This window comes from Ovis aries, chromosome 14 (assembly GCF_016772045.2).
Source record: "Ovis aries strain OAR_USU_Benz2616 breed Rambouillet chromosome 14, ARS-UI_Ramb_v3.0, whole genome shotgun sequence".
Taxonomy (NCBI): Eukaryota; Metazoa; Chordata; class Mammalia; order Artiodactyla; family Bovidae; genus Ovis; species Ovis aries.
This window is the reverse complement of record NC_056067.1, coordinates 11,679,055-11,690,743: the sequence shown is the minus strand read 5'-3', so window position 1 is coordinate 11,690,743 and position 11,689 is coordinate 11,679,055. Positions and strand designations below refer to the sequence as shown.

Here is an 11,689-nt window from a genome sequence, read left to right as displayed (position 1 = left end):
GTTTGAAACAAGATGAAAGATTTTATTTTGATGGCCTAAACTTCCTCTGAGCAGAAGCAGGCCACCGTTGAGCCTACATTTATATGGCCTGAAGACAGACAGGTGCCCAAGCAAGCAGAAAGCTGCCGAGATGAAATTTAAGGATTAATTTCAGTGAAGCTGAGCCGCGTCCTCTGCAACTAGATGTGACGTCCCCGCTGTCCAGTTCACAGACATCCAACTCAGGGATGAACATGTACCCTGAGCATAGTACTCCTGGTAAGGTGTGCCCACTCAGTTTGTTGGACTAATTCATACTAACGTGTGACTGACTGATGCCACAAAGGATGAGGTTTTGAAGAATAATATGAGGCCTAGGTAGCTGGGAAACAGGTGTCAGGTTGTCAGGAAGGTGGGGCCTGAGGGTGGACAATGAGATCATTGCATCCTGTGTGGGTGTTTTGCTTAAGGGCATTTCTGTAGGTAGATAAATCTCTAAAAACAACTCTCGGTGGGGGCTAAAAAATAGAGGTGAGCGCTTTGGAGTAATTTGGGGGTCTGCATCAATGAAGTCATACTTCAGACTTTTTTCCTTATGTGACATGTGAGTCACAGGGCATCTTTGAGGCCAGGCTGCCCTCCTGCTTCTCCGTGGCCTGGGCAGCCAGCAGGACGCCCCACGCAAAGCCCAAATGCAACTGGTGTCTGCCGGCGGCTCTAGTTTCCTTGGGCAGCTGAAGACAGCGTCTGTAGGGGAAGAAATCTTTACAGATCTACAGTTTGGGCCAGCATTTTCTAAGTTAGATTTCTAGCCGGGTTGAAGTTTCCTTTCTGAGCCTTTAAGTGGTACGGTTTCCGTGTGTTTGAGAAACAACATGGCTCAGCTAACTGGCCCTGCCGCTTGATCGCCCCGTGACCCTCAACAAGTCCCTTCTCCTTCGAATCTCCGTGACCTTGACTGGAACAAACCGGGGAGGTAGTGGGCCATGCTTCCAGCCTTGCTGGAGGCTTGAGGTGCTGTTCGTTGCAGGGCTGACCTGGCGCGGCGCGGCCATTCCATACATACTGTCTTTTAAAGGTTAGCAGAGCAGGGCTGGGAATGCAGTGGCCCCTCTTGCACAGTGGTGAGCCCTCCAGCCATGGGAGTATCCAAGCAACAGGAGCAACTGAGTATTCAAGCAACTGTTTCTTTTAAGAGAAACAGTTGAGCTGATTCAGATATTCAATGGCTGAGTGGAGGGGTGTGTGTGGGTGGTGGAGGGGTGGAGTGGACCCATTGACCACTAAAGTGTGAGTCGCTCAGTTGTGTCTGACTCTCTGCGACCCCTTAGACTGTAGCCTGCCAGTCTCCTCTGTCCCTGGGATTCTCCAGGCAAGAATACTGGAGTGCATAGCCATTCCCTTCTCCAGGGGATCTTCCCAACCCAAGGATCAAACCTGGGTCTCCTGCATTGCAGACAGATTCTTTACCGTCTGAGCCACCAGGGAAGCCCAGAGATCTTTGCAATATGAAGATGTGGGACTAAGTCACGGCAGCAGTTCACAGGCGCGTAAATGACAGGAAAAAGCGAGCAACCATGAGCTGCTCCTTTGTACCTACAGCATCAGCAGAGGGAACAAGCAGGGTGGTGCCCTGCATGCAGCGGGGCTGGGAACAGGGACCCAGGAGGAGCTGGGGCCCTGGTTTGAGGAAGGAAAACTGATGATTCCTTGTTTGTGGGTGGCTTGCTCAGGCACATTCATATTTCCAGCATGAAAGCCTTGCGTTCGTTACCCACCGCTAGGAGTTGACCCGAGGAAATACTCAGGCAAATACTCAGTGCACCAAATGTCCACTGCAGTGTGGTTTATAATGCACATCAACAAAACTTGGGAAAAGTCTGAGCAGCAGCACTGGGGCCTGTGGGACACGGTAGAACTGTGCGCTGTTCTGGGTGTCTGAACTGTGTGTCTGTGTCTGACGTGGACCTGTACTTCCTGACATGAAAGCGCATCCGTGCCGCGCTGTCGAGCTAAAAAGGGAAGCGGGTCGGCTGCAGCACGTGTGAAGTGACCCCACTTTTCTCAAATAGCACACGTGGATCTCTCTGGGTATCATTTGCATAGACAAACGTTTAATGCAGTGTTACCATTATCCTGGGTGATGAGGTTTGGGGTGACCATTACTTTTTTCTTTATATTTTGATGATTTTTTTGGCAATTTTTAATAAGAAACACTTATTATTAGAGCTTTAAAAGAGTAGCTATGTCCTAATTTTGAAAATAAAAGTGAAATAACTGGCCGAGCCCTGCAGGAACTCTCTAGGCTCCCATATCTGGCCTGATCCATCTAGGAAGATGACATTCCAGGACAGGGAATTTGTGGGGAAGGAAGACAGTTGATGGACAGCAGAGCCCTCCGGCCTATCTGGCTGATGAGCTGATAACCCCTCGTGCGGCCCTGGCCCACTCCGGACCACAGGGCTGGCCGCAGAGCCCGCGGTCCCCAGCCTCCCTCAGAAGTAAACAGGAAGCAGAGGCAGCAGCGCCAGGAGCAGAGAAGACCCGGGCCCCTGCTCGGCCCAGCATGAAATTCCCAGGAAACACGCGGCAAGCGTGGGAGGCTGCACGGGTGTGAGCAGTGCGCTGGGCTCCTGGCTCCCCTCGAGGGGAGGGACCCAGGGGGACAGAGACACGGAAGGGGACACCAGGGCACCATCAAGCAGAGGGACAGGACGCAGAGAGACAGAGGCCACCTGAGGGAGAAAAGGAGGACAGACCCACTTTATTGGGGTCATTCAGGAAATCAGAGTAGGACTGGGACATCAAAAGAGAGAACCCAGGAACTTCCCTTTTGGTCCAGTGGGTAAGACTCCACACCCCCAAAGCAGGGGGCCTGGGTTTGAGCCCTGGTCAGATGCCACACGGCGAGGCCTGCCCCCTCCAAAAAAAGAGAGGGAACCATGGAAACTGCTGTTACCCCCTTAGTGTGTGGACGCTGGTCATGGCCACCCCAGACAATTGATGACAACTTTCAGGGACCTCTGGGCTTACGCCAGATGCTGGGAAAACGAATCCCGTCATTCTACTTACCACATGGGATTTCAAAGGTGATTGAAAGACAACATAGATGTAAAATCATTAGAAAAATTAAAACACTGCAACGACACACGGCATCACGTTTCTATTCCAGAATTGCTTTGAGCAAATTACACTCAGAGTCATAGGTTACTCTGAGCTAAAAACACACACACACACGCAACACAGAAGTGATCTGTCCAAAATATGCGCTACAAAACCTCCTGGGAAGTGTCCTCTTCGTAAGGCCCGTTTCGTTTTCCATTCATTCGTTCGCAGTTACCCGTTGTGCTCTTCCTACGTTCCAGCCTGTTCCCTCCCAGAGGACAGTGCAGGGAACAAAAGGCAGAAAGCCCAGCCTCTGCACAGGCAGGAAGCAACAGACGCTTGTGGGAAGCTTGTAAAATACGCGGCCCCACAGAGCCCTGGCAGCCGAGATCACGTGGCTGATCAATACAGCCGGAGCCGCGGGTGCAGGACGGACCTCATTCCAGGATGCAGCGCAGGATGGTTGCTGGTGCAGACACCAGCTGAAACCCACGGCCTGGAGTTGACCCCTCACCACGTGTGCCCTAACATCCACACCACACGTGCACACACAGAGGCCCTTTGATGGTCACGGGGGCTGGGGGGCCCTGAGTGCACAGGAACAGCTTGGTCCCCGTCGCCCACAGCAGAACCTCCCAGCTTGTGCGTTTCCAAGATGAGCAGGTCTCAGAGCCGTTCTCTGATGAAAGACAGAAAAACACCTACCTATGACAAAAATACCCTAAAACAGGATTTATCACAAAGCGACTTCGGTAGGGCTTTCTTTTTGCATTATCATTATTTTCGCCACGCTGTTTCAAGGCACACAGAGCAGTTAGGTGACTTGCCCCAGGTCACACAGTGGGCGAGGGGCTGAGCTGGGATTTGAACCCAGGCCTGGCGATTCCATCGTCTTGTGTAATCCCTTCACTACACGGGCTCTAACTCTGGGGAAGGGAGAAGATGAAGACGTGAGTCACCAGAACACGAAGCCGTGTCAGGCTCTGCTGGTCATCTGCTTCTCACCTCTAGTTAGCCCACACCCGGGGCAGCTAAGTCCCAGCTCCATTCCCGTTTACCAGTGATGGGGACACCAAGTGACCCACGGGAGATCACAGGCCCGGACAGTGGAGGGTGCGTGACACAGGCCTGGTGTGACACAGTGGCTGTGTCTTTCCATAGAGACCTCAAGCATAGAACATAGGAAACCAAAAGAGCATCACTGGTCAAACGATTATTCCATGGGGATTGCATGAGTCCTTGAGTCTCTGGAGAGGATAAACCTTTGGGGAGAAAAAAAAAAAAAACAACTTACCTTCAAAAAAAAAAAAAGCCCAAACCCAACTTAGCTTCTCTCCCAGAAAGACCACCAGTTTGTGAGAGCTTACACTCCCAGCCTCCGGCGTGCTAGAAGCCAGCAACACGGAGGCCCCCGCTCAGATGCCTCTCCCGGGAGGGCGGGAATTAATCAGGGAATGTTTACTGCACGCCCGGGAGGGAGGCTGCGTGGAGACTGTGCCCAGGGAATCCTGTCGGCCTGGGGGGCCTCACCGTCCATCGGAGGGCCGTCCACCGCAGGAACCCTCCTCCTGGTCCTCTCCCGGATGTCAGGCTCACCACGCAGCAAGTGAAACCGGCTTCTGTGGGGCTGAACTGCTTTCCCTGGGCCTGCACGGGCAGCCGCCTCTGGATCGCATTAAGCTGCATAAATAACAAGGCTGTTGTCAGATTCCCCCTGGTGAGGAGAGGGCAGAGGGAGAGCCCCGGGGCGTGACCTCCGTGTTTCTCAGCGGGAGTCAGACTGCCTCCCAGCCGGAGGGTCTGTGTTGTGCTTGCCCTGGGCCCTGACAGGCAGGTGTGGTTCCCGTGGGGGGCACGCGGCGGGGCGGGGCGGGGGCGGGGTGACGCGGGGGGATTGCTGGCTCTGTCTCTCTGTCCGTCTGTCTGTCTGTCTGTCTGTCTGTCTGTCTGTCTGGTGGGACCTCAAACCTCACAGCAGAGACCATGACGACCAAGTGTGGGTGGCCCTCTGTCTGGCTATGGGACTGCGTGACCGCTGTACGCAGACAGGTCATGCATGCTGGGGACTCCCGCCTGCCCCTGAGGAGGGGCTCAGGCAGCACCCACCCCCAGGTCCGGGAAACGCGGGAGAAAGCAGGGCCCCATCCGCTTCTGGCCCTGCTTCCCCGGGCACACGGGTCAAGCTCACATGCTCCATTTGCAGTGGCTGCTTTCTGCGTCGTCCCTGGTTGTTTCTCCAGTTTTTAAGTTAGTGAATTAACAAAAAAACGGAAAAGGCATGGATGGGGAGACGTGGGAAGGAGAAGGAAGAGGGGAGAGAGGCAGGTGTACCGCTCGCCTGCTGTGGGCCAGGTGCCTGCTCACAGCCCTCCTGGGGACAGGGCTGTAGGCCCATTGCACGGGGCAGCAAACTGAGGTTCCCGGAGAGCAGTACCTTGCCCATATCATACCCACACAGAGGGCGGGGTCCAGAAGTTCAAGTGAGTGGAGGCCTCTGAAAGAAGGCAACAGTCGCCTCCCATTTCTTGAAGGAGCTCCCAGGAATTCCTTCCTTTCCAGCCAGGTCATTTCTCTGTCCTAATGTCAATGTGGCTTGCATCCCTGTTTACATTTGCAAGGCACAGCAAGACCTGTTTGAGCAGGACAGACATTTCAGGGTCTCTCCTCTTTAGAAAGCCTTTCTTCAGTTCAGTTCAGTTCAGTCGATCAGTTGTGTCCAGCTCTTTGAGACCTCATGAATCGCAGCACGCCAGGCCTCCCTGTCCATCACCAACTCCCGGAGTTCATTCAGACTCACGCCCATCGAGTCAGTGATGCCATCCAGCCATCTCATCCTCGGTCATCCCTTTCTCCTCCTGCCCCCAATCTCCGCCAGCATCAGAGTCTTTTCTAATGAGTCGACTCTTCGCATGAGGTGGCCAAAGTACTGGAGTTTCAGCTTTAGCATAATTCCTTCCAAAGGAATCCCAGAGCTGATCTCCTTCAGAATGGACTGGTTGGATCTCCTTGCAGCCTTTCTCACCCTTATAATTATTCACTAATAACCAAATACCCTCCCACGGAACAGGGCAAAGTGGTAGGAGGAACCTCAAGGAAGGGGACCTGGCCTCCCCTCCCTGCCACAGACGGCAGAGCATCTCCAGTATGCATTTTTCTCCATCTGCAGATTAAACAAGGCGTGTCTCCCACGGGAACAGATCTCACTGGGGCTGGGCCTGAGTGAGTGACCTCATTCAACCCTGAAAGCAACTGTAGGCCCATTTTCCAGGTGGGGAGACTGAGGACTGGTACACCAGGCAGGTGGACAATGTCTGGATGGCATTCCCCACAAGTGTGGAGTTTGGAGCCCCGGCCAGAGCTGCTCTGACCTCTGGCTCTCCACCCCACCGTCCTGTCTGGTTATCTGGGGTCTTCTCCTCATTCTCTGAGAGCCTTATGTACACCTGCTTCTTCTCTGCTTCTCCTGCAGGTCGAGGCTTCCATCCTTGGAGTCAGCGCATCCTCGGAGCCCGGGCCAGTGACCCGCATAGTAGGGGCTCAGTAAAAATGGACTAGCTAGTGGAAAGAGATGGAACAGGCAGCAATATGAAGTTCAAAGCCTCGGCTCACACCTGATTCTCCCAGGGAGGGCTGCCTGAGCCCCAGAACCGAACCCCCCTGCTTAATGCAGGGGGCGACCACCATCCACCATGCTCTGCAGAACCGCAGCCTGGATGGGGGTCTTCAAAGCACGACTGCCGATAGATCAAGCGTCCTCTCCACCAGGACAGCACCCACCCCCCACTCACCTCCCCAAATAAACCTGCGTAATGAAGACAGATGGCCTCGCTCAGCACCGCCGTGTGCAGGTGGGGCCGGGGCGGCCCGAGGCCACTCACCCCACCCTGGAGTGGGGCCTGGGGTGTCACCAGGACGGAGACCAGCCTGCACCCCCTTCATCACCGCCCCCCGCCGGGGGCAGCATCCCTATGTGATAAGCCGGGTGAGTCAGGAGGTGGGCCCCTTCCAGGGCACTGACGCCTCATTAGGGCAGCATCCAGGGACCCGGGGGTGGGCTGAGGGGAGGGTGGTGGTGGTGAAGGGAGGGGTTGAATAGTTAGGAGACAGACACCGAACTGTCCCCCAGCTACTGAACACCTTAGGCTGCAGGCTGGGAGAGTGGCTTGGGGGGACCCAGGGCTTCCTCCTGTTGGTGATGGCCTCCTGGACCATCTCTGGGCAGGAAAGGTGTGGCCAGCCCTGGGCTGGTGTGCAGCGCCTCTGGAGGGTGCAGGCCATGGCCTGAGGGGCTCTGAGGGTCCCAGGGATCCCTGTACAGTGGTGGCTGTTTTCTCCCCGGCTCGCAGGCAGGGATACTGAGGCCTGTCAGAGGGCCGCCCCGCTACCCACGGGTGTCTAGACGCTTCTCCAGCCTCCAGGGGCGCAGAGGGCCTGCGGTGAGCAGAGGCCGGGCCTGCGTGCGTGCGTGTGGGGAGGCAGACCGGGCCGCCGACGCCTGTGTGGTCCGAGGGGGCTTCGTGTGTGTGGTCCGCCACCAGCCCAATGCTGATCATCTGTCCAAAGGCTGCTAACTGCCTGCCCGGTGACCAGTCTGTTTACTTTAGTCCTGTCTGCACCAACTGAACTCAGAGCTGTCTCTCTCCAGCTGGACCTCCTCAGGGGGAGCGGGAGGGGGAGAGGGCCGGAGAGAGATGGGGATGGAGGGGGGAATTGGGAAGAAAGAGAAAGTGCTCCGGAGGCTCTCTGGGGGTAGGCTGTTCCTGGGGTTCCCAGGAAATGAGGACCACCGCCGATGAGCCATCTGACCCCCACCATCCCTGTCACCGTCCAGCTGCCCGTTGTGGGCCTGGGACCCCTCCCTACCCCACCCCCTGGCGCATTTGCTGAAATGGTGATGAGTCATCCCCGCCGAGTGTGGCCAAAGCCTGGTCTGTGTTCCTCACCGGTGACATCAGAAGATGGCGGGTGTGGACGTGCGGTGCTGTGGGTCGGTGAGGCCGGTCACCTCGGAGGCTGGGCAAGTGTGGGCAGGGTCTGCTCCTAGGGTCTGTCCATCCATCGCATGCTGGAATTTCAGTCCCTACTGAACCTCCCCGGGGAGGGGAGGGGGACCAGGGCATGTGATCTGGGGGTTAACATGCTACCTGAACATGGGTTGAATTTACGACCTGCTGCCATGCAGGTTCCATCCCTTTGCGGTGTGTTCTAACGAGTCCACTCGTAGGATCCCAGTATTCAGTTTTAACTGATATTTTTCCCCATTTCATATTTTCACGTGGTGATTTGCTCCTTTTTATTATGTAAATCATATCAATATGATATGGAAAGACAGAGGAAGAGAGAGAAGGTTCTAGAAGGCCTAGTTTGCATGGATGAGTGGATGTCAGGCTAGAACTTTTGTGTTAAGACCTGTACAGTCTATAAAAAAATGACCCAACGTTGTGGGTAGAGAGGTTCCATTCTTCAGAACACTATTTTTTGAACTGAAAGGAATCTTGGCGATGACTTAGCTCAGTCCACTCACTCACGGCCCCTTCCCGTGGTTTAGACAACAGTAGGGCCCCCTGCCTCAGGACAAACCCTTCTTCTGACCTACATTACCTTACCCACATCAAAGAAATTATTAAATATAAACCTGGAGATAAACAGATAACTTCATTAGGTGGTTTATTTCACAAAAGAGCATTTTTCCCACCCACTCCCAAATCCACATAACAGAAATTCACCCCTTTAAAGTGGGTGACTCAGTAGCATTTAGTACATTTACAGTATCATACAATCACCACCTCTATCTAGCTCCAAAATATTTCATTCCTCCAAAGGAAACCCCCAGACCCATTCAGCAGTTTCTCCCTGTCCCTCCTCCCCCGAGCCCTGGGCACCCACAGCCTGCCTTCTGTCTCAACAGATTCACCTAGAAAATCAGGCATCTTGTAATTCAGCAAAAGTGTTAAATGAAAATAGCTTTGCTGCTTCTAAATTACTATTATTATGAAAAAAACTCATACTCATGTAGAAAATCTAATCACTACAAAAGAAATACAAAAGAAATGTGTAAAAGAATGCCTCCTCCCAATATCTCACCCTAAGTGACTAAAGTCAGCATTTGGTGTCTCCCAACCCTGAGACCTCTCTATATAAACACTCCCATAACACACCCTTTTAAGAGCTAGTGGAATCACATTGAAACCTGAATTTTTTTTTTCCAGTTCAGTTTGGAGCCTAATTTTTTTTTTTTTTCAACCTAACAACACACATCAGGGACATATTTTCATGTCAACACATACAATACTCCGTGATAGTTTTCATCTGCCTGGGGGTTCCTTCCTGCAGACCTGCAGTGAGCAGCTTTAACCAGCCCGCGCTCAGGCTGGGTGATCAGGCACTCACATCTAGTCTTCATTTAAAAGGATTGACTTTCTGGGGTCATTAATTGATTGGATTTGGGGGGCTTGCTCTCAGGTGGGAGGGATTGAGAAGGGTTGAAGAATTCTCTGGAGGAGTTCAGGGTTCCCCACCACCACCAGTGAGACCCCAGAGTCCTGCAGACACACCCGACCCTGCACCTTTGCAGATGTGGGTGAGGAGCGAGCGGAGATGACCCACGGTTAGAAGGAGCTGCCCAAGGACCGCCAGCAAGCCCACCTAAGAAAGAGGCGTGTGCAGGCCGGCCACTCAGCCCAGCAAGCAGGGGCAGGTTCTGAGGCAGGGGGTGGTGTGGCGGTTGTTCTGGGGGTGCAGTGAAGCCAGCGGAGATGCTGGTTGGTGAGTGCCTACGTGCGGCTGTGTGTCTCAGAGTATGTCAGCCAGAGAGGAAAGAGAAATGCCCCTTGAAAGGAGGGCTGTCAGTTTTCCAGAATCCTCCTGAGAACCTTGTCAGTCAGTCCTGGATCTTGCCTTCATAGCATAAATGGCAGCTCACGGAGATTTGTTTAAGTGGATAATTTTGTCAGAGTTTTCTCAGATCCGTGCTTTCTCTCTCCACCTCTTGGGAGTTTCTGAGGCCCAGGCAGTCTCGGCCCCTCGCTGAGCCCTCCAGTGCTCCGTCCTTGTAATTCACACTCTTGGGACGCTTTCCCATCCCGAGGTTTCACCCTTCCCACCGTGTCCCTGTCTCCCTAGTTAAACTGTTTGGCTCCGAGGGCAGGGATCTCTGAGACTCGGCCCTGGTCAGTGTGTGAGTCTGTGCATGTGTGTGAGGGCCTGCTGGCAAGGCCCCTCACACCTGGGTTTCTGGGAACACTGCCGTCCAGAGGGGTGACCATGATTATTTACGGGGTGAAGGAAATGAGATCCTGGCCTGGGGCACAAAATTGAAGGGGTTGCCAAAAAAAAAAAAAAAGCTGCCAAGAACCCTCTAGTCCTGGCTGATGTGTCTTGTCCGAGGTCAGTGGTGGTGGAACCAGGGTACAGACCTCACTTCCAGGGGCCAAATCTTTTCTGTTACATTCTCGACCTCGAAAAGCGTTAGTTGCTCAGCTGTGTCCGACCCCATCGATGTGTGACCCCATAGACTGTAGCCTGCCAGGCTCTTCCATTCATGGGATTCTCCAGGCAAGAATACTAGAGTGGGTAGCCATTCCCTTCTCCAGGGGATGTTCCCGACCCAGGGATTGGACCCAGGTGTGCTGCATTGCAGGGAGATGCTCAACCTGCATTGCAGGTTGACCTCGAAGTGTAACCATTAATACCAGTCATCAGAATATCCCGAATCTGTGACATAGTGTTGATCTGCCTGGGTTCCTTGGGTTCTGGGTGGAGCAGATGGAGAGAGGGATGAACTAGGGTGGGGTCTGAATACCATGAGCATCCAAGAGGGCACACACAGAAGGTGCTTCGTAATTCTGCTTGTTCAGTCCTTTCCCCTCCGGACTTCCAATGCCTGTCCGGAGACGTCACAAGAAGTCTGAGGTTAGCAATGCACTTAAAACTCCCTGGCATTACATTGCTGTCAATATAGGGTCTTGTCATGCCAGGCACGGCGGTGATTCCACCTGAGACTTGTATCGAACTCCTGGAACAGAGTTTGTGGAGAAGAGTCACGGATTTCATGCGAAACGCACACCTCGCCACGCGTGCTCATAACCCTGGCGACGAAACACCCTCCTCTTTGCACTCAGTGCGTGCTTTTGTTTTTTAATAAGATGTTTCCCAAACTCAGACCCTCAGAATCTGCAGAAGGGAGAGTTTATAGGATACATGGGAAGGGTTTTTTATCAATTGATTTTGCTGTTGACCAAATAGTTTTGCCTTAAAAAAAAAAAAAAAGAAAAGAAAAGAAATGATAACATTCTTAAACCAAGGCCCGCCCCTCCCCCAGGTGGAGCTCTGTTTTGCTGAGATACAGGCTTAGGACCCAGGCAGGCTGGCGGTAGTCCTGGCCACAAGGGGCTATTAGCCTGTCGGCTTTAATTAAGCTGATTGACTAATTCAGTAAAGCAACAACAACAGTGTAATTATTTGGTGGAATTGGGCATTTCTCGAGCTGAATTTGTCTACCATTAGGACAGACAGAGGAGGAAGCAGATTGTGACAAGCAAGGGTGGGCTGCAGACCTGCTCCATCCCACCCTGGCTGCCTGGCTTGAGCTTCCTGGCCACCTCAC

General features: G+C 53.5%; 1 long non-coding RNA gene across 1 annotated transcript; it reads right to left on the bottom strand.

Moving 5' to 3' along the window:
• Positions 1 to 3,127: 3,127 nt before the first annotated feature.
• Positions 3,128 to 4,726, bottom strand: LOC121816468 (uncharacterized). The gene is made up of 2 exons (XR_006056074.1): positions 4,615 to 4,726; positions 3,128 to 4,346 (listed from the first exon to the last, which is right to left on the bottom strand). It is a non-coding gene; the product is annotated as an uncharacterized LOC121816468 (long non-coding RNA).
• Positions 4,727 to 11,689: the final 6,963 nt, after the last annotated feature.